We start from the raw sequence: 21,989 nt of genomic DNA, 5'->3' as shown, positions 1-21,989 counted from the left end.
AGGCTTTCGGCATTATCCTAACAATGTGTGTGTTTCCTAGTCTATTCTTATCATTTTTAAAAAATGTTAAGAATAGAAGTCTTTAATGATATGAAAAGTCATCCAACTTTTGTTTACTTGATCGCACATATAAACATACAAGGGGCTATAAAATGACACATAAATAAAGGCTGTCTGTAATTATGGGTTTCATAAATATGTTTTGGGACTATTTAAAAAAACTGGTATCTACTAGATTATTTCACAATTTTTAAGACCTATTCCATAAATTGTAGTGCATGGCAATTTTAGTAACTTTTCAGGCACGGTAACTGCTTCAGAGGAGTCAGTCTTCTTAATGAGTATTTGCGGACTCCTAAATATCAGTGCCTTTCTAAAATAATCTGTTTGTATGCCAAACCCGTAGGCAAAAAATCCTCCGGAAAATTTCACGGAAAATAAAGCCTCTGTGCTCATTAAATCTGTGTCTTCAGAACATTAAGTCTCTCCTTCCTAATGTCTTTTAAAGTCTTAGGGTATGTCTGCACTTAAAATGCTAGAGCAACACTATGCCACTGTAGTGCTTCAGTGTAGACACTACCTACTCTGATGGGAGAGGTTCCCCCATGGCGTAGGTAATCCACCTCCAGCTTTAAAGTGGCCAAATGGATTAGGGTGGGTTGGTTGGTTGGTTTGTTTAAATTGGACCCTTACCCTCCCCTTGGGAGGTTCACTTTCATGATGAGACACTATGCCAGATTCCAGGATGGAGTGAATTTTTAAACCAAAATTAGAAGATTATAATGGAAACATTTACACACTCTTAATTACTGCTGAATGGCAGAAAATGAAACACTGCAATGATGAACTGAGGGGACTTGTTCCAGCCAAGTGAAAGGGGTATTGTGAATTTGTAATTTTTTTGCCTGATTTTAATGATCAATGGGAAGCACGTGGGGCTGATCTATAATAATTTATGAATACTGTATAGCACCTGATTATTGGGATAGTTACTGCATGGCCTTATTGGAATGTTTACTGTATGCATCTGTTGGTTTAATTTAATAGCATGCAGTTAGGGCAGCGCAATGATGCCAGTTAAGCAACTTCCCAGTAAACATGTCTGTTAGCTGGGAAGAGTTTTGCAGGCACTAGCAAAGTTACATGATTTCCTTTTCTGTGGCTGGGTGCCAAAAGATCAATAGGACACTAAACAGTTAAAAAGTGACTCTATAAAGTAAGGCTGTTTGATGAAGCTGACGAAGCAAAAACTGCCTGGGCCACTACTACTGGCTTTAGAGTAAGATAGACATAGAGAGAGACCTTCTGTTTTAAAATTCTCTCCCCCTTGGCTTATGCTTTGTTCATTCTGTTATATTAAACAATACTGTGTTCTGAGAAAGAAGTCTGGTCACCTATTTTACCCACTGATCACAAGCTTCTGAAGGTAAGTTGATAAATACAAAGCAATGCACATTGGAAAACATAATCCCAACGATACATACAAAATGATGGGGTCTAAATTAGCTGTTACCACTCAAGAAAGAGATCTTAAAAGCATTGTGGATAGTTCTCTGAAAACATCTGCTCAATGTGCAGCAGCAATAAAAAAAAGCTAAAGGAATATTAGTAACCATTAGGAAAGGGATTGACAATAAGACCGTAAATATTGTAATGCCACTATATAAAGCCATGGTATACCTACACCTTGAATACTGCGTGCAATTCTGGTTGCCCCATCTCAAACAAGATCCATTAGAATTGGAAAAGGTACAGAGAAGGGCAACAAAAATGATTAGGGTTATGGAACAGTTTCCATATGAGGAGAGTTTAAAAAGATGGGGACTGTTCAGCTTGAACAAGAGACAACTAAAGGGGGATATGATAGAGGTTTATAAAATCATGAATAGTGTGAATAAGGAAGTGTTATTTATCCCTTCACACAACACAAGAACCAGGGCCCAGGTTTAAAACCAATGAAAGGAAGTACTTCATACAACACACAGTGAACCCGTTGAACTCATTGGCAGGGGATGTTGTGAAGTATAACTGGATTCAAAACAGAATTAGAGTTAGATAAGTTCATGGAGGCTAGATCCATCAATGGCTATTAGCCACGATGGTCAGGGATGCAACTCCATGCTCTGGGTGTCCTAAACCTCTGAGTGCCAGGTGCTGGGACTGGACGACAGGGGATGAATCACTCAATAATTGCCCTGTTCTGTTCATTCTCTCTGAAGCATGCAGCATTGGCCACTGTTGGAAGACAGGACACTGAGTTATATAGACCATTGGTCTCACCCAATATGACTGTTATGTTCTTAGGTAATGAACCCAGTCAGACCTCCTACATAATCTTAATAGATGCATAGTGTATTGTAGCCCAGAGCCTAATCTAAGAATGGGAGAACCATGGGATTCCATCCCAGGGGAAGTGAAGGCCCAAGACCTAACATCTGAGTGCATTCAATGAGACCAGAAGAAGGGACAGAGGAATAGCTAGTTGTATATCTTTGCCAATCAGACTAAACAGTTTTGCACTTAATGCAAATTAATTTCTCTTCTTTCAACTTGTCTTTTATCTTTGGGGTGAAATGCAGAAGAGGGAAAGAGGAACCGAAGTGGTTGCACGGTCTGCATTAGTGCAAGAAACAGATTGCAAACAGGCCCAGATATACCCTGACCTATGAGAGGAGCTCTCCTATATCCCCAAAGATCCACAGGAGGTCAGGATTATCTCTCCAGAGGCCCTGTGTTGGCTCTGGCCCCGGTGGCGCCCCCTCAGGATCTCTGATAGTGCTATGCCAATGGAGCTTGTAGGCCTGGCAGCCCCCGGGGCCTGTGGAAGATAATACTGCTCATGGTTCTATCATTTTTTCTGCTCCATTGCTGCAGGCTGTGTGTGTGTGTTGGGGGCGGGGAGAACAGGATATTGGTGTGCCTTCCATGCTGGCAGCCACCATAATCTCCACCCACATCTCCCTGTGCACACCTCAGAACCCATGTACAAGTCTCCCCAGGTTCTGGAGTAGGGAGGTTGGTGACAGTGCTGGGGACAGCTGAGCAACCCTTCCACAGAGGAGGAAGATCTGCGTGTGGTGGGTTCCATCTATGCCAGGATTGGGGGGGAGGGGGTGTGTCCAAGCCAGGGATCGGTTGCTGGAGCATACTGTTTCACTTCTGGGGATGCAAACAATATTTAATTTAACTGAATAACGACCCCTATATACTGAGATGATTTTAGTAGTGGTTTTGTAGGATTGCAGAATGGCGACAGGATAGCGCTCATAAATTCCTCCTATAACCAACCATACCATAGGATGCCCAGATGTCCCAATTTTATAGGCACAGTTCTGATATTCGGGGCTTTGTCTTATAGAGGTGCCTATTACCTCCCACCCTCTGTCCCGATTTTTCACACTTGCTGTTTGGTCACCCTACCATACCAGTGCCATCTTCTCTTTCCAAATGTGTTTTTTCCCCCTAGTCCCCAAATTTACACTCTCATCTTGCAAATGGATCTATGCAGGCATGCCTTGCATGAGCTCTGTGCTAGAAGGGCCCTGTCTACGTGTAGGGATCTGCTCACAGGATTCGGGGCCTGCTTTACAAATATCTAATTCAGACTGTTCATTTGCCTAAGGCCTCTGCTTTGTAGTACTGCACATGCTGACATTTTCCTCATTTCAACTGCAAAGTGTATTTGCCTTCAGATAAATGACTCCAAATTGCTTCTCTGCGCCAAAAGGAGGGGGAAAAGCAATTTAGAAATAGTTTGAGTATGAGAAATAAATCTGTGTGGATTCAGTGTGACTCTGCCTCGGAATGGATTCTTTGTAGCTGATGTTGTTAATCGATTACAGGAATGCATTAGACTCAGGTCAGCCTGGCTACTAAAATGTGGATTACTGTATACGTTTCCTGGAAGCAGGGTTTGTCACCATTCCTGTGCAAGCTATTCAATAAATGTATTGCCCGCCGTTATTTTCACAAAGAATCTGGCCAATAAAGCATGCCTGCAAACAAACACTGCAATTACTTCCCAGCCCTCTGAGCTGCTCCGAGTAGAGCCTATTGACTTCAAACGGGGCTTTGTGTGGAAGCAGGAGTTCGCTTGCATGGAGCAGCCTGTAGGATTAGATGTCCCAATCACAGGCACCTTAGAAATACATGAAATCGAACACTTAAAAGTGCTAATATTTTAAAAGGGAAAATAGGTCCTATAAATACCATTCAAGTATTTTGGACTAGAAGAGCTTTAGGGACAGAGTTTAAAAAAAAAAAAAAAAGGGGGGGGGGGGGTTTAATATTTTGCTAAACAATAAGAATGGCCCTTCCTAAACAGAGAGAATTGGGATGTCTGATTTTATAAATAATTAAATTATGCCCCGTGCATTTGTGGGTGTGAAATAACCTCTGATTTTTCTTAGCACAGAAATTTATTGAAACAAAATGAAAACATGGAGAAAAGGAAACGTTTCATAAGAATATGCCAGTGACACAGAAAGAATTGTCAGAATATTTCACTTAAGTTCCTGGTAGAAAAAATTAAGTGCTATTAAAACATCTCTCCTATAAAAAATGATTAAAAGGAAAAGTGAAAATTGAAACCCAGATTTCATAAGCAAATGCAGAGATATTTTTGTTTTTGAAAAAAACAACCAAGAATCCTTGTGGCACCTTAGAGACTAACAAATTTATTTAGGCATAAGCTTTCGTGGGCTAGAACCCACTTCATCAGATGCATGAAGTGAAAAATACAGGAGCAGGTATAAATACATGAAAGGCTGGGGGTTGCTTTACCAAGTGTGAGGTCAGTCTAACGAGTTTGTTTTTGAGTTAACAAGCGATGGTAGTTTTTAAAAATTCCTTTATGTATTGCATTTTAACAAAAACCCTGTAGATAATAAAAGCCTTTAAATTTTTTCATGACAGATGTTAAAACCTTCCACTTTGGCTCTAAACAGGGCCTGATCCTGCAAAAACACTTAGACATTAGAAAAACTTTACTCGCATGGCTTCAATGGCACCACTCTCAAGTTATTCCTATGTCTAAGTGTTGCACATAGTATGCTTAGCTAGGGCAGAATGAATGAAAAAATCTTCAGGTTAGCCTTGCAAAATTCTCTTCATTCACTTTTGGGGGGGGGGAGTAATTTTGTGTGGGGGCCAATAACTTTATCTGAAATTTTATAAGGATTCTTATTATATATTTCACCAATAATTTTTTTCCTGCTGAAAAAATAGAGAAATGAGCAGAGAAATAGAACTAAATTAGATTATAAGCACTGGGAACATAGTCACCACAAATTCTCTTTCAAAATGTGGTTTAAAAGTGAATGAAGATCAAGCGTTGGATTATTGTTTAAGAGCTGAAGATACAAAATGAAGAGACTCATGGAAATAAGCAAAACGTTTAGAAAGGGTCACAAAATCTGCTGTAAAATTATCCCTTGAAGGGACCTAACTGGTCCACCTCTCTAAATCAAAATGGCTGTTGGCTTTATGGAGTATAGAATCCTGTCCCAAAGCTTAACAGTGAAAGTGCGAGTACAGAAGAAACAAAAAAGTTTTTGCTGAACAATGCAGAGCATAGGTTCCTTTTATCACATGGGCAAATGGCAAAGTTGATTGGAAAAAAGAGAGGTGGAGTATACTGTGAGAAATACAGTAAAAACAACTGTAGAAAACATTGGGGAAAGCACTGAAATAGAGCGATAATAAAGTGAATGAATAAAATCTAGTCAATATAAGTTCAAACTACCTGATATGTCATTAAATCACAATGGAGAGAAGTTAAGACAAAACTTCTAAATGGAAATGAAAATGTCTTTTTATAAGAACATTACCTATTTAATGGCAAGAGTACTGGAATAAAGTTAAAGTTATTGTTTCACTTGTATTAGGTTTTTATGCTAGTCATTGTTCACCTAAGAAAGGAATTACTCTATTCATGACTTTTTTTTTTTGTAATAAAACAATTAAGACAGAAAAACTAATGTAAAAAAAACCAGCAGAAAACTGGACACTTTTTGACATTTAATATAAAAATACCTTCTACTTGGTGTGCTATAATCAAGTATGCAGAAAAATACCAACATTTTTATTGGCACCCAGAGAATAAACAGAAACAACACCCTCAAAACCAACCAAACAAATCAAACCTAAAACCTTAAAGCAATTAACCACAGTTTAAAAAAAAAAAGTAGAATGATTAAAATGGTATTTAAAAAGCTTAATGTAAGTAAACAAATGTATTCAAAAATACTAATTAAACAAATTAAACAACTGGGTCAGTAATGTTAACGTTCAGGGAACAATTTCAGACATAGCAGTGCAATATTAGTTTAGCACTTAATTAATATTAAATATAATAAGTAGGTTATAAAAGTAATGAAAAATGTAACACATTTTGGTTTTTCAAAAGCAGATCAAAGCTTCTTGGGGAAACTGGAGAAATGAGAGAGCTGAATTATTAAAGAGAAAGCCTCGATAAAAATTGGAAAACCTAAAAGCATGCCACATAACAGGAATAAAAAAAGGCTAAATTACGGTAGATATTGAAAACACATTTAAGTTTGAATGCATAAAACTGGAGCAAATAATAGGCAAAATTTTGTAAATAGAAGACATTAGAGTAAGGGAGATTTTTAACTCTATAGCTTCCCAGCCCATCCAGAGAATTCTTTGCGACTGGTTAGAAGAGAAAATCAGAGAATCATTTCCAGTGCCCAGAACTAAAATGCAAATGTTTGCTGTAAATCCAAATGATAAGACGGACGTTAAACACCCATTAGAAGAGGCTAATTATTTGTATCCTACCTAAAGAGAAAGTGCTCGTTCAATTAATCAGATCTAATGCAAATCAAAGCAGCTCGTCTCCTTTGTCCCGCTGAGCTGCAGAGAAGTATGGACAAAGCTCTTGGAATTTTTAATACTCCCCTTTGAGCAGCCTCCCTTTAAGTATCACCTCCTCACGGAAAGCCATGCAGAAGCATTTACTGTGTTGTAACCGACACAATAATTATTCCTGGTGCAGACAGGCTTTTCTTTTCATGCTCCTTTGAATTCCTGCTGTCAGTCAGGAGGCATGTATTTACTGTTTTGCCCTGAATATATTTTATGGAAAGGATTTCCCCCCCATCTGCAAAGAGAAAGGATACTCCAATGGGCTGATCCTGCTCTTGAGTCTGGGAAATATCCCCTTGACTTCAATGGGAACAGGTTCAGCTGCCGTCTGTACTAAGCAGGCAAAAATAATGACATAGCAGAGAAATAATTAAAAAGGCCTATTGGTAAATTCTAAATCCTGCTGCATCCTTACTTACAGTCCAGTCCTAAAAGGCCTTCATGCAGGGCCGATTCTAGGCACCAGCTTCTCAAGCAGGTGCTTGGGGCAGCCGCTCCGGAGAGGGGCGGCAGGTCCAGGTATTCGGCGGCAATTCGGCGGACAGTCCCTCACTCCGCCTGGGAGTGAAGGACCTCCCGCCGAATTGCCGCCACAGATCACGATCGCGGCTTTATTCAGATTGCGATCGCAGCTTTTTGTTTGTTTGTTTGTTTTGGCTGCTTGGGGCAGCCAAAACCCTGGAGCCGGCCCTGCCTTCATGCATTGACCTCCCATTCACTCAAATAGGCGTTATGAATGCAAAACGTGTGCAAGATGGGATCCCCAGTCATTACTGACTTCAACGAGGGTGTTTTGCCTGACTAAAGGTGGGCAGGCTAAAGCCAGTAATGAGCTAACCTGGCAAAAATCATGAGCCCAAGAAAAATGTTTTTAAAAGGCTGTTTGGTAAATTCCCAGAAATAGGTTGATTGCTCAAAAGACTGATGAGCCACAATGTGGACTTACATTAGATTTAGTACATGGGAGTCTGTTTTAAGATGATCTGTGATCAGTCTGAGCGTTCCTTGATTAATTTCCAGATTCCAGTTGTAAATGTCACAAATGCATTATTACCTCCTGTGTGCTGGCTTAGGGCCACTGTGTGCTGTCAATCTTTTATAATCAACTGACTCATCTGTACGCATGTACAGTGAAACCCCTCGATAACATGCCCTGCGATAACGCAAATTCGGATATAATGCGATCATAAGATGGCTCCGGCCGCCCCAAGCCAAAAAAATAATATAAAATAAAATAAATAAAAGCAGCTGGAATGCCACCGAAGCAAAAAAAAAAAAAGAAATGTGCCTTCCCCACTGCCTCTTCCCCTCTACCCCCTTTTGGCGAGAAGAGCCGTTCTCCTCTCCAGCTGCTCCTCGCTCTTCCTCTGCCCCTTGCATGTCTCCCCTGCTCTCCCCAAGTGTTTCTCTCTCTCACTGCATGGCTGAGAGCCCCCACTGCTGGAGCAGGCTGACAGCTGGGAGGGATGCTACAGAAACAGTGGCATGAACTCCGCTCTGAATATCAGCAACTCCTCAGTGTCAAACACTGCAATCAGTTCTCCAGGTGGAGGGGAGTCGGCTGAGCGCCTTTGTACAGATCTCCCGAGAGCCACTCCAGCCGCAGTCTGCCAGGTCCCAAAACTCCGGTTTTCAAAGTCCAAACCCAGCCATTCTCAGGCTGGTTCTGGCTCGTTTAATGGGTTGATTAGCTTGTGCTGTCACTAATTATTGCTACACCCTTTCAGTTACTGTTATGGGCAGTTCACAAACGCAAGTTGTTTTCTGCCCAAGAGAAATTGACCGGCTTGAAATGGTAAATTTTCGTAACCCCGCTATAACGCGACCCCGCATTTATCGCGATTGAATTTTTTGGACCCCGATCATCGCATTATAGCGGGGTTTCACTGTAGTTAGATGGCAGATATGATCCTTAATGGCCACGACCCTGATGGAACTCCTCTTGGATGTAAGCATTTGCAGGATCAGGGACTGAGAGTCTGATCCTGCATCCCTTGAAATCAGTGACAAAGCTCCCACCGACATCAGTGTCTGAAGGATCAAGCTCTAATTTCACAGCCTAATCAGTACGATGTCCGTATAACCCTCCCTCCCCGCCGAAAATTCTAGAAACCATTGTGTGATATTGGAATAGAATTGTGCCCAGTTTCCTTTTCCTGCGCAACTCATCAGTGATGCATTCGGTTTGCCATCCTGTCTGCCCTTTAGGATCTCATAACTTGTTCACAACTACACAATATTTGGAAAAGGCCTAGTGATTTGTTGTTGTTTTTTAAAATTGGGATGGCGAGAAACAGAGGGATATGAGCCAAAGAAAGGGATAGAAAGATGGCTTGAGCTGGGAACGTGTGTTTACAAGATTTTAAGCAATTGCAACCGATTAGGGTGTGGGGAAAGCCTAGTTTTGAGTTGGAACAAAAGACAATGAAAGCCCGAAATCTTTGCAAACAGCAAAGTTTGAAAAAAAAAATTTCCTCTTTTTTCCCCCTAATAAATACTTTTAAAAAAGAAAATGCATATTGCAAAATGACTTTGGAAGTCTGGATATCAATGAAACTATGGGAATGTCTGCCTGTGATGTCACTTCTCATGTCAGAAATACTCAGGAAAGGGTCTGACTTCTTTTACTTCCATATTTTTTATTTACAGATTCCATTTCATAATGGCAGTAAGGCATGCCAGCCTGTGCCTCTCTAGCAAATTGTCTAATTTCCCTTTATCATAGACATAGTGGTGGAATCTCCTTCCTTAGAGGTTTTTTAAGGTCAGGCTTGACAAAGCCCAGGCTGGGATGATTTAGTTGGGGTTTAGGTCCTGCTTTGAGCAGGGGGTTGGACTAGATGACCTCCTGAGGTCCCTTCCAACCCTGATAGTCTATGATTCATTCAATTTGCTTTGGTTTCAAATACTGCGCTCCTGTAATCCTCCCAAATACCCGTCACTGTTGATTTACTAATACATTTATACTACCAGCAACACTGCGCTCATGGGTAGCCAGTACTGAATTTATGAACCCAAGACGTGTCAATTGGGTACAAAGTCGGTGCAAAACTGGAACTGAAATTAATTTCAAAATGTCAAAATTTTCCGTGAAAGGAAAATTCCATTTCCTGAACAACTCCACTCAGCAGCTCTGCTGGTGGCTCAGTGCTGCTCTCGGCTCACAGCCACACCAGGCAGAGCCGGCTCCAGCATTTCTGCCGCACCAAGCAAAAAAAAAAAAAAGCCGCAATCGCGATCAGTGGCGGCAGTTCAGCGGCAGGTCCTTCGCTCCCAAAGTGAGTGAGAGACCTGCCGCCCCCGAATTGCCGCACATGCCGTCCCCCTCCCTTGGCTGCCCCAAGCACCTGCTTGTTAAGCTGGTTCCTGGAGCTGGCCCTGACACCAGGGAAGCACATGACAGAGTCCATAATCCTGCATGGCAGGACTAGAAACAGGACATCATTCATTTGTGCAATGGTATTAATGATAGCACTGTTCTGTCTCTCATTCTATTTATTTACATTCTTTCTTTCTTTCTTTCTTTCCCTATCCAATCTTATCTAGCTCTACTGCACTCATCAATGCCATGGCTAAGTGCCTAAAATTGTAGCTTCTTGGAATTTTGGAGGGCTTTGGATTCTAACACCTAGATCCAAGCCCACCTCTGGTTTGGGTACTAGTTGAATTCAAAACTAAAAGGGGAAGATTTAGTATTTCTATTACATAAGAACATAAGAATGGCCGTACTGGGTCAGACCAAAGATCCATCTAGCCCAGTATCCTGTCTATCAACAGTGCGTGGCCAATGCCAGGTGCCCCAGAGGGAATGAACCTAACAGGTAATGATCAAGTGATCTCTCTCCTGCCATCCATCTACACCCTCTGACAAACAGAGGCTAGGGACACCATTCCTTACCGATCCTGGCTAATAGTTCTTTTTAAAATGCGGTTATAGTATTAGCCTTCACAACCTCCTCAGGCAAGGAGTTCCACAAATTGACTGTGCGTTGTGTGAAGAAGAACTTTCTTTTATTTGTTTTAAGCCTGCTGCCCATTAATTTCATTTGGTGGCCCCTAGTTCTTGTATTATGGGAATAAGTAAATAACTTTTCCTTAACTACTTTCTCCACATCACTCATGATTTTATATACCTCTATCATATCCCCTCTATTATTATTATTATTATTTGTATTACAGTAGTGCTAAGAAACCCCAACTGAAACTGAAGCCCCATTGCGGTAGGTGCTGGACATACACATAGCAAGAAACGTCCCTGTCTCAAAAAGCATACAGTCCAAATAGACAAAAGCAGAGAAAGGAGGTATTATTATCACAGGTTTACAGGTGGGGAATGGCACAGAGAGATTAAGTAAATTGCCTAAGGTCACATATGAAGTCGGTGATACCATGGACTGCTGAGTCCCAGTCCAGTGCCTTGACCATAAGACTTCTTGTTTCCAGATCATAGAAAGCCAGAATCGCACAATATAACTGTTCTCATGAGTGTCTACAATCCAGTCTGTCAAACAGCTTGCAAGATTTTGTTGCCTTCCTGTTTGAACTATGAAATCTAGCTTTATCCTGACCCAGATCCAAACACCACCTCATTGACTCATAACTAGATACTGATCATTGTGAACTGAGGAGGTCTTCAACTAAGAAAATGAGTGGTACACTTACAAATGTCCTCACATCAGATATTAGAATTTTAAATCAATTATCAATCTTCCTTTTCTTCATTTACTGAGGTTTCTGTATAAATACTTTTCAAACAAGTTATTTATATAAATTTACCAGAATTTGTACTTAGTTTGTGAGCCAGATTTTCAAACAGTTAAAGGTACAGTTGTACATCTGCGTTGTGAGAATGCACGTAATATGCATGTGGAATCACTCACGGCTAGCTCCAGGTTTTTTGCCGCCCCAAGTGGCGAAGAAAAAAGAAAAAAAAAAAAAAGCTGCGATCGGCGGCACTTCAACAGCAGCTCTACTGCACTGCTTCATTCTTTGGCAGCCCCTTCCCATTGGCCGCCCCAAGCACCTGCTTCCTGCGCTGGTGCCTGGAGCCGGCTCTGGAATCATAGAATCATAGAATATCAGGGTTGGAAGGGACCTCAGGAGGTCATCTAGTCCAACCCCCTGCTCAAAGCAGGACCAATTCCTAACTAAATCATTCCTGCCAGGGCTTTGTCAAGCCGGGCCTTAAAAACCTCCAAGGAAGGAGATTCCACCACCTCCCTAGGTAATGCATTCCAGTGCTTCACCACCCTCCTAGTGAAATAGTGTTTCCTAATATCCAACCTAGACCTCCCCCACTGCAACTTGAGACCATTGCTCCTTGTTGTGTCATCTGCCACATCACTGCACACAAAAATTACCAGATTGCTGTGCAAATGCAGACACTTACCCAGTTTGTTTCTGTTTTTAAGAAGCACTCTGATTATGTGCACAAATTAGGGATGCATTTGCAACACTAATGTGCCTGAAAATTTAGCTCTGCATGGCACATTGTTCACTTTCTGAAAGGGATGTAAAAAATTCTGTAAGTAATTTTTTCAAGACCTTGACTTATTTAAATAAACTAAGGAAAATAAATAGAATTAAACAAAAGCAAATATGGAAAATTGCAACATCTCATTTTCAAAAGACCCCTGCAGCAAGAAGCAAAAGGTTCCTCAGAAATGCACTGAATTGGGGCTAACAATAGACAAAGAGTAAAATTTGCAAAAGCACATAGGTGCCCAAGTGACATTTCAAAAATGACTTTGGCATGAGGCTCCTACATCACTTAGATGCTTTTGAAAATGTTACCCAAAATTCTAAAGAATGAGGCTGAAATAAAGGAATCCTTTATCATAATTAGACTATAAAGCTGATTTAGACTAACAACTAAAATACAACCAGTTGTTCAGGTTCACCAGTATGTCCTTGGTGTCTGATCCTGCACACATTTAAATCTAGTAAAACTCCCATTGCCTTCAGTGGGGTAAGATTGGGGCTTTGTTGTTTTATGGTGGCAAAGTGGCTGAAAGCAGGCAGAATGTGCCAGTGGCTCACAACCCAGAGCTATGAAGAAAATCTTTATATTCTTAACTATATTCATAATTAATATGAACAATAAAAGCCTCATCCAGGGGAGGAATTACTCTGTTTCCATAAACTGCATTTTTTTTAGTGGTATGGAGGGAGAACCCTCCATGACTTGTTCTGAACTGCTATTGCATGAAGTCTTCATTGTTTCTAAGAGGCGCTTCACATTTGCTGAAACCCAAGATCAAAAGCGCATAATGCCGAGAGCTCAGTTGATTCCTGGATTCTGCTAAGCCTGGTGGTGAGTCCATTCCTCTCCTGGCAGTTTTTTGATATTTAGAGCAACATAGATGCTGTAAACGACCATATGTTCAGCAATGTGTGCGCCAGGTTAAGGAAGAGAATTTCTTCTGCAGCTTACAGTAACTGATGTGAAACTGTCCTGCAACACACCACTGCAGGGTAGGAGCAGAGCAGTGGCTGGAGGCTGCAACTGCTCTCCATAGGTGGCGCAGCAGATCCATGTAATTCACAGAACTCCTGGCCATGCCTCTAGCCCACTCCCATCACACTCCCTGTATGAAGTGCACTGCAGCAGGCCTTAGGACCTCGGCCCGCGCTGCTTCCTGCAGCCCCCATTGGCCTGGAGCGGCGAACCGCGGCCAGTGGGAGCCGCCATCGGCCGAACCTGCGAACACGGCAGGTAAACAAACCGGCCCGGCTCGCCAGGGGCTTTCCCTGAACAACCGGTGGCCCTAGTTTGAGAACCACTGATGTAGTTCACAGCAGTCCATGGATTTTCCCACTATGTCCCTTGCATCCTCTTCCCTTCAGCAGAATCACAGTGCTATCCTGACATGAGTCTACCAGTCAAAACGTACAGTAACTCCTCACTTAACGTTGTAGTTATGTTCCTGAAAAATGCAACTTTAAGTGAAACGATGTTAAGCCAATCCAATTTCCCCATAAGAATTAATGTAAATGCGGGGGTAAGGTTCCAGGGAAAATTTTTTTTGCCGTACAGTACAGTACCATAGTTGGGAGGTGCCCCCGCCTTACCCCACACAGGCACAGCCCACTGGCACTGGAGACAGTGAGGCTGGCAAGGAGGCTGAAGGTGCTGTAGGCTAGGAGAAGCACATTGCGCAGCAGCAGCGGCAGCTTCCCCTACTCTGCAAGCACCAGGGGCGGGTGGCTCAACCCTCGGCCCACCCACGCCACCCCTTCTCCCAAGCCCCCACCCTTAACCTGCCTCTTCTTCCCCCCCCTTTCCTCCCTTTACTCTACATGCCATGTCCTCGCTCCTCTCCCATCCCTCCCCTGCCTCCTGCCCGCGGTGTTTGGGGAGCGGGGAAGAGCGAGGACTCAGCGCACAGACTCCCCCTCCCTCCCCTGCCTCCTGAACGTCGCAAGCCAACTGATTGCCATGGGTAGGAGGCGGGGCGGGGGAGGTGCACTGCGTCCTCCTCCTCCCCCCTCCCTCCTGCCCGCGGCAGTCAGCTGGCTTGCGGCGTTCAGGGGAGAGTGGGGAGGAGCGAGGACTCGGCGCGCAGGCTCCCCCCCTCTCCCCTGCCTCCTGCCCGGGCAATCAGCTGGCTTGTGGCATTCAGGAGGCAGGGAAGGGAGGGGGAGCCCGCGCACCGAGTCTTCGCTCCTCCCCCCGCCCCCAAACACCGCAAGTCAGCTGATTGTACTTCATTCTCTTTCCCTCCATCCCGTTCTTTCCCCTTCCTCTCTTTTTCAGTCTTGTTTGTGTCTCACCTCCCGACCAGGTCTGGCTTTCATTTCTCTTCTCCGTCAGTCCTCTCCTTTCTTCGCTCATCTGCATCAAAGCTGTTTCAGGGAGATTTAAATTACACCATGCTGCCCCAACTCAACCCCTGGTGCTGTACCCCTCACGGGTTTTTCATCATCGGCAGCATTGGTTGTTCATCGAATGAGCACATTGCTTGGCTGCCCTCACCACGTCCCCTTTCTTGTTAGGCCTACTGAATTTTAGGGCTGCACTGGTCCCCTGTGGCCAGCCTGGGAGAGGAGACACTGCAGCTGAGTTTATGCTGGCAAAAATCTTCTAGCCCAAGTCCTGCAAGATTGAGTGACTGGGTGCAGAACCTGGCTGTACTGCATGAGAACCCATTCTCCTTACACAGAAAAAGGAAGTCTCCTACCCAATGTGCATGTGAATGGCTGTCTTTCCCTCAATCATGGCCTCCAAGACTGGATCTGGAGCAGCACCAACCCTATTACCTCAGCAGAAAGACATTTGTACTTCCTGCCTCAGGGTAGCTGGACAGCATTTGATGCTGGGAGGAAATAAGACATAATATGATGCTGATAACTTAAAGTAACCAACTGTTTGGATTTTTCTGTGGGATAAGTGGGCGGTGATTTGAAGTAACAACAATTTACCATTGAAATAGTATTTTAAAGTGTGTTTGTTTAAAAGGTCAAAATGAAACGGCATGCTGGGATATGGCTGAAGAAGTGGACAGAGTGGAAGGTAACCTAAATGCAGAGGATTCATGGCCACATGGACGTCACAAGTAATGGATCTTCCCTCCTCAGAAAGGTAATACAAAGGCTTGGAATCACAGTTGGATTCCCAATGCACTGCCGCACAGAGTTTTTATCTCAGGGTTATACGGAATTTCTAATCCATTCTGGAATTTCTCAGGGGGCTTTTAAAAAAAGACAGAGGCTTGCTCCTTTATGTATCTCAGGAATAAAACTCAGCAGTCCCCTTGCAAAGCAAGCTGGGATAGCCGTAGAAGAGGCAGGTTGGCCGGGCAGCATTTGCAGCACCCTCCGTCGGTATTTAGCTGTGCTATGCAATGTTCAGGATGTGTGTCCCTCCTCCTCCGTTTGACCCCACCCATGTTTTATTTTGTCGGTGTCTGGTGCATGCATTGGTGTTATTTTCCGTATTATGTCGTATGTTTAAAAACATACAATATCTTTGTGTTTGTTCTTTTTTCTCTTCCCCTTTTGTTTCCCTTTGTTCCTCTTTTCTTTCCACTATCTCCATATCTTGGTTTAACTTTTCTTCCCTCTTTTTCTGTTTTGTCCCACAATTTTATTTTTCTGCAGTATATTTTTTTCTGTACTTCATTCTCTCTCTCTCTCCATCCTGTTATTTCCCCTTCCTCTCTTTTTCAGTCTTGTTTACTATCTTGCCTCCCCATCAACCCTTGCTTTTTTCTCTCTTCTCTTCTCCATCAGTCCTTCTTTCTCTCTTCTTCACTCATCCACATCATTTATACCACTTCCCCCCCGCTATATGGCTCAGACTCTATTTCTTACTCCCTGGTTCACACAATGCACTGTGCATCCTCTCTCTCCCCGCCCCCCCCCCACACACATACACTGCTTTCTCCAGGTACACTTGGGACAGGAGTTTGTTCTCCCCACAGATAAAGAGGGTGGAACTTTTCGAAGCTCACACATCTGGGAGACTACAATAAATACCTGATCAAAGAAGGGAACACCTTGGATCCTTTTCTAGTTATGTTATTCTTACTCGTTGTGTTTTCTGTTTGTGCATTAGTTGTGCATAATGTTAGCTGGAGATTCTACAAGCTAGAGATCCTGTTTTGTAACCACCTCTCATTACTCCAAGAATAGTTGCCTCTCATGGATACATGGGGCAAAGTCTTCTTTCAGTTCCATCCTCATTGACTTGGCTGCAGTTGCACCAGGGTAAAAAAGAGCCCAATCTGGTCCATGATTAGATGGCGTAGTGGGATGGCGTTGGTAGCTGGACTCAATGGGTAGTGAAAAAACACTTTCAACCAGAAGTTGATTTTAAGAAAGATTTTAGTTTGGGAGTTATTGTTATTTATTGGGTGCTGGTAGTCTGTTTGGAGCTGCACGAATCACAGAACTTGTCTTCATTTGGATAAAAGGTGTTTTTTAACATATTAGCTGGGGCTGTCAAGTGATTAAGAAAATTAATTGCGATTTATTGTGCAATTAAAAAAAATTGTGATTAATTGTGCAATTAATTGCATTGTTAAACAATAGCAGAATACCATTTATTTAATATTTTTGGATGTTTTCTACGTTTTCAAATATATTAATTTCATTTACAACACAGAATACAAAGTGTACAGTGCTCACTTTATTTTTGATTACAAATATTTGCACTGTAAAAAAAAAAAGAAACCTGTATATTTCAATTCACCTAATACAAGTACTGTAGTGCAAGCTCTTTATAGTGAAAGTTGAACTTACAAATGTAGAATTATGTACAAAAAAACTGCATTCAAAAATAAAACAATGTAAAATTTTAGAACCTACAAGTCCACTCACTCCTATTTCAGGTTCAGCCAATCGCTCAGACAAACAAGTTTGGTTACAATTTGCAGGAGATAATGCTGCTCACGTCTTTTTTACAATGTCACCTGAAAGTGAGAACAAGCGTTCACATGGCACTATTGTAGCCGGCATTGCAAGATATTTACGTTCCAGATGTGCTAAAGTTTCATATGTCCCTTCATGCTTCAACCACCGTTCCAGAGGACATGCCTCCATGCTGATGACGGATTCTGCTTGATAATGATCCAAAGTAGAGTGGACCAACGCATATTCATTTTCATCATCTGAGTCCGACACCACCAGCAGAAGGTTGATTTTTTTGGTGGTTCCTGTTCTATAGTTTCCGCATCAAAGTGTTGCTCTTTTTAGACTTCTGAAAGCACTCTCCACACTTCGTCCCTCTCACATTTTCGAAGGGACTTCAGATTCTTAAACCGTGGGTCGAGTGCTGTATCTATCCTTAAAAATCTTGCATTGGTACCGTCTTTGCGTTTTGTGAAATCTGCTGTGAAAGTGTTCTTAAAACGAACATGCGCTGGGTCGTCATCTGAAACTGCTATAACATGAAATACATGGCAGAATGCTTGTAAAACAGAACAGGAGACAGACAATTCTCCCCCAAGGAGTTCAGTCACAAATTTAATTAATTCATTGTGTTGGGTTTTTTTGTTTTTCTTTTGTTTTTTTAATGAGCATCATCAGCATGGAAGCATGTCCTCTGGAATGGTGGCCGAAGTATGAAGGGGTATATGAATGTTTAGCATATCTGGCACATAAATACCTTGCAACGTCGGCTACAAAAGTGCCATGCGAACGCCTGCTCTCACTTTCAGGTGACACTGTAAATAAGAAGCAGTCAGGAGTGTCTCCTGTAAATATAAGCAAACTTGGTTTGTCTTTGCAATTGGCTGAACTAGAAGTAGGACTGAGTGGACTTGTAGGCTCTAAAGTTTTATGTTGTTTTGGTTTTGAGTGCAGTTATGTAACAAAAAAATCTACATTTGTAAGTTACACTTTGACGATAAAGAGATTGCACTACAGTACTTGTATGAGCGAATTGAAAAATACTATTTCTTTTGTTTATCATTTTTATAGTGCAAATATTTGTAATAAAAATAATATAAAGTGAGCAGTGCATACTTTGTATTCTGTGTTGTAATAGAAATCAATATATTTGAAAATGTAGAAAAACATCAAAAAATATTTAATAAATTTAAATTGGTATTCTATTGTTTAACAGTGCGATTAATTGCGATTAGGTTTTTTAATCGCAGTAAATTTTTTTGAGTTAATCGTGTGAGTTAACTGCGATTAATCAACAGCCCTAATATTAGCTAAAACATGTTAGCTTGTTTGTTAAAATTCTAGTGTAGACAAGGCAGTTTCAGTTGAGAGCCGGTCTACACTACCACTTACGTCAATCTTACTTACATCGCTCAGGGGTGTGAAAAAGATTCCCCCCCCGCCCCCCCCCCCAAGCAACTCAAGTGACACCAATCTAAGCGCTGTCCACACTGCTGCTATGTTAGCAGGAGATGCTCTCCTGCCGGCACAGAGCATCTTCACATGCTGCATGCTACAGCAGTGCAGCTGAGCTGATGTAGTGCTTCTAGTGTAGACCTGACCTTCGTTGATTGAGATAAACCCTATGAGGGAGCCTAGGGTTGATAGCACATACTAAATGCAAATTGCCTTGTCTACACAAAAGGTTTACAATGTGTTAGCTAACATATGTTGAAAACACATCTTTTTCTCCTGTTGTGGACATAGCTATAGATGAAGAGAAAGAGCCCCTATGCCCAGTAATTTACAAGCTAAATTAGACCAACAGTACCTTCAGACTCAAAGTACCCTTGCATAGCTAAAAGACAGTCTAGTCTTAAAACAGAGCCCATCCCTGTCTCTGTACTCTGGTGCACCATGGTCACAGTTTTGCTCCTGGTGAAACCAAATACAAAACCGCCACTGATTTAAATGGGAACAGGATTGAGCCCTGTTGCTTTGGTGCATTAGCATTGGTAGGCATTACAAAAGAAGTTTGTTTTAAGGAACAATTTGAATGATGAGAGGTCAATCCTTTAGCATGCACTTGAGCAGGATCAGTCCTCGCTGCTCAGTGCTAGGGGAATCAGTGCTGTTTGCTTGGTGTCTTTGTCCAAGGACTAGGCCACAGTGTAGAGAAAGGATGGGAAAAGTAGACTGGGAAAAATAAGAACCTCTTTTGCCTGGCACCTTCATCCTCTTTTAGAATCAATCTGGCAATTCCTGTGTTCCTATAGCAATGGACTTGCTGGAAATCCTACAAGAACACTAATTACCTGCCCAGCGTTGAAACCACATTTGGGACTGATTCACCACTACATTGCTGCAGTTTTAGATTAGAGCTATTCCTTCAGTTAATATGATGGAATTATCCTGGCAAAAAACTGGAGTAGTGAAGTGCTGCATCAGGCCCAAGAAGGTAAGGTTCAGAGAAATGTGAATTCTTGGAGAGGGGGCTCATCGGAAACAAACCTTTTAATTGTTTGGAGATACACGCGTCACTAATACCAACAATGGAGAAAGCAGAAAAACAAAGAATCTCTCACAGCTTGTATCAGTTAAGTGAACCCTATTTTATGTGTGTAAGAGTTGGCAGCTTCAGTTTGGCAGGTGTCTGTGCGTGTGCAGAAACATGCAGATGTGCATTTAATTACGATTTCCATAGAAGAGAAACCATCTCTAAGGGCATGTCTGCACTGCTAATTAAGGTGTAATAGTCGTAGAACTGTGCCTATTTCACTTGCACCTTAATTTGCAGCGGAGACATACCTACCCTAGCTTTAGTCTAGACGTGATGGCACAGGTTTGAGCATGGGCTAGCCACCCCTGTTCAAGCCTGCAGGGGACTCTGGGTATGTACTCAGGTTGCTAGCCTATGCTGAAAGCCATGCTGCCACATCTTTACTGCTGTGGTTACTCATGTTAGCTAAATTAAAGCTAGTGTGGGTATGCCTACCTCTGTTACAGTCACACCTTAATTTGCAGTGTAGACATACCCTAGGAGCTTGTAAGAAATTGCACAGAAAAAATGGCCATAGTCCTTTTTAGCATCAACGGAGCTATGTTTATAGTCACAGTCGTAACAACTGGCTGGAATACTCTTGCTGTCTCTTCACAGTGTTTTATCCCTGGGTGTTTATGGCAGAGCATTGTTGGAGGGCAGAGGGAGGCCCAGGTTATGAAATTGACTTTTGCAGAGCCAGAGTTTTGCAGCTTTGAAGATGCAGTGCAAGACACAGCTATTCACTCTGGCTTTTGGTTTTGGGGTCAATGGCTGGAAAAATATTTCTCATCACACAGCGATGCCATGCTGGTAATATTGGGGTTGATTTTATGTGCATTTTATAGCATTATTGTTTTGCTTGTCATTATGTAACTGTGCTGCTCTGACAGCAATGGGCAAGAGACACATTTCTAAATACGTGAGAAAACCCATGTGTGCGGCTGGTAGAAAACATGTACAATTCCCAAATTAGTGCTTCAGTTAGATTTATACTGCAGTATCCTGCCAGTTTTGAACCCTTCAGCATTCAAAAAATCACCATGGGATCATTAATCCCCTTTCATAATTTTCCAGGTTTCTAATAAGGTCACTTCAATACCTCCTCATTTCTAAAGACAAAGAGCCGTCACTTTCACGTTTCCAAGTAGTGCACTCACTGAAAGCTAATGTCTTTGTAATCCCTTTTGCTACATGCTGTTTAGAGCAAGACTATCTCTCTGGGACATAATGATGTGTATGATCCACACAATTGATCTTGGTCTGATTTAGTTTTTGAGGGAAAAACTGTAAATGATGGCATTATATTTTGGTAAAGTAAATCTAATTCTGTGCGGTGGTCATCTGTTTGTACTTATGTGGCTGTAAAAGCCTGATCGTTAGTAATTTATCATAATCAAACTTAAAAACAAAATCAAAAACTAAAGATTTCATTAGCTTCAGCCAGTGTCTGTAAAATCCACATGTGGCTGCATGGCAGTTCCAGATTTACGGCTTTGTTCATGCAGCAAGAAGTTTTATGGATGTAACATTGTTCAGCTGGTCGAATGAGACTGACGCTAGAGTTGTGATTATCATAGCTTTTCTCATTCCTTTTTACTACTGTGAAATTTATAAGGTGGATTGCCTTTCACCTCCTGGAGCAGATCAAAATGATTGAGTTTGTCTTTCAACCACCTGGCCTTATTATTTTTTACCTATTGCCCTACCTTTCAGAGTTTCCACTCATGACACATGTCCACACATGTGATATTCATTTTTGTTTTGCAGTTTGAGCTCTTTATTCTTCTGCAAAAAGAAAAACACAAAGTGGTCATCAAATAGAGATATAGTAGATATCAGATGACCGGGACAGGGGCTATATGAGGCAGAATTTTCTGCTGGCCGATTAAGGAACTGAAAATAAATCCAACCCAATTTTAATGGGTCATACGAGGAGTTCAGTGGAAGTCCGGTTGACTTCAATGCGACTACTTGTGTGTAAAGTGATTCATGTGCCTGCTTTCAGGATTGGACTCTTAGGATATGTCTACACTGCAGTCAGGAGGTATGATTGCAGCATGTCTAGGCAGACCCAAGCTACCTTCGATCAAGCTAACTCATGAAAAATAGCAGTATAACCACGGTGGCACAGGCAGTGGAACAGGCTAGCGGTCTGAATACCATCCTGCCCTGAATCCTGGGAATACACCTCAGATGGCTAGCCCATGCCTCCACCCCTGCTGCTGTAGCT

The 21,989-nt window shown here is 42.1% G+C and overlaps 1 protein-coding gene and 1 long non-coding RNA gene across 12 annotated transcripts in view; one reads left to right on the top strand and one right to left on the bottom strand.

Moving 5' to 3' along the window:
- The window catches only part of ASIP (agouti signaling protein), a 221,262-nt gene that overhangs the window by 45,699 nt on the left and 153,574 nt on the right, over positions 1-21,989 (bottom strand). The window contains exon 1 of one of the 8 annotated variants that reach the window (XM_024105095.3): positions 7,308-7,431. The exons of 5 other annotated variants lie outside the window; for them this stretch is intronic. The gene's annotated coding sequence lies outside the window, so the exon portion shown is untranslated. Of the gene's footprint in view, positions 1-6,801; positions 6,974-7,307; positions 7,432-21,989 lie in introns of those variants that run through there. 2 more of the 8 variants (XM_024105097.3, XM_024105093.3) reach the window with 2 other exon arrangements.
- Positions 1-21,989, top strand: part of LOC112059492 (uncharacterized) — a 93,549-nt gene that overhangs the window by 23,656 nt on the left and 47,904 nt on the right. For all 4 annotated transcript variants that reach the window (XR_002888807.3, XR_010592238.1, XR_010592237.1 and 1 more), the window contains exon 3: positions 15,347-15,469. This is a non-coding gene — a long non-coding RNA (uncharacterized LOC112059492). The remainder of the gene's footprint in view (positions 1-15,346; positions 15,470-21,989) is intronic.

The sequence above is a fragment of the Chrysemys picta genome, chromosome 13 (assembly GCF_011386835.1).
Source record: "Chrysemys picta bellii isolate R12L10 chromosome 13, ASM1138683v2, whole genome shotgun sequence".
In the NCBI taxonomy this organism is placed as follows: Eukaryota; Metazoa; Chordata; order Testudines; family Emydidae; genus Chrysemys; species Chrysemys picta.
Note: the sequence above shows the minus strand (reverse complement) of the source record. Positions and strands in the feature narration are given on the sequence as shown.